Below are 1,191 nucleotides of genomic sequence, written 5' to 3' on the forward strand. Positions count from 1 at the left end.
ATTTATAAGACATATCGGTAAAAAACAGAGATGGCCGCGAAAGAAGAGAGAGAACCGGCAGCCTGGGGACACGGGCAGAGGGCGGCTTCGGCCTCCCTGTGGAAACAGCTCAAAGGCAAAACTTGGGCAACAGAAGGACAAAGGAAACCACCTGTCAGCGAGGACAGCCAGAGCCAACAGGGCGCTGCGTCTCCGGGTAGCGGGTAGGGTTGGCAGGTAACACAGGACAGACACCTCGCTACATTGAAATGTCGGATACACAGGGCATAAGTGTTTAGTCTCTACAACATTGGGGATATACTTACACTAAAAAAAATCCATTGTTGATCAGAAGTCCAGATTGGACTCGGTAGCCTGTGTTTTTATCTGCGAAACCTGGCAGCCCCGCTGGAGGCATGAACGCATTCAAACATTGCGCAACCACAGGTTTCCAACGGTGCGGAGACGTGGAGACCGAATCAGAGGGCGCTGGCGCAGCTGGCACGGAGCATGGCGCGCACTAAGTCACCGTCCCCGCTCCGTGGCCGGCAGTTTAGGGACTTGAATGGTTTAAGAGTAAGAAACAAAGAAAGAAAAGACTAGAAATAAGCCCTGGCCGGTTTGCTCAGTGGTTAGAGCGTTGGCCTGCGGACCAAAGGGTCGCAGGTTCGATTCTGGTTAAATGCACGCACAGTGGTCCATGGTCGCAGACTCCTCCTTCGGCCGGGCCCTGGTCAGGGCGCATGCAAGGAAGCAGCCAATCGATGTGTTTCACATCAATGGGTTCTCTCTGTCTTTTCCCTCTCCTTCCACGCTCCCTAATAAATCAAATGGAAAAAATATCCTCGGGGTGAGGGACTAAACGACAAACAAATAAACAAAAGGAAAAAGACAAACAAAGAGAGTGGGGGACTATGGTGATATTTTTTTTAAGATGGTCTGTTCAAAAACAGTGAAACACACACACACAAAAGTCAGTGTTTTAGAGAAATTAAACCTCCGGTTTCCCGGGTGTCCCTTATGCTTGGTTCCTGCCCCAATTATGTTCCCTCAAAACTGTCGACTTGAAATCCCCAGCTCACGAAGGAGAAAAAACCAGTTGGTTCCTTCCCAGCTGCCAAATGGGCTGCATCTGGCGAGGTGTCAGATATTTCAGGGCAAAACAAGGACTAAACTCCTTCGTCCATTCAGGCGGCTCTGGGCGGACTTCAC

The sequence above is a fragment of the Myotis lucifugus genome, unplaced genomic scaffold, assembly GCF_000147115.1.
Source record: "Myotis lucifugus unplaced genomic scaffold, Myoluc2.0 scaffold_633, whole genome shotgun sequence".
Taxonomy (NCBI): domain Eukaryota; kingdom Metazoa; phylum Chordata; class Mammalia; order Chiroptera; family Vespertilionidae; genus Myotis; species Myotis lucifugus.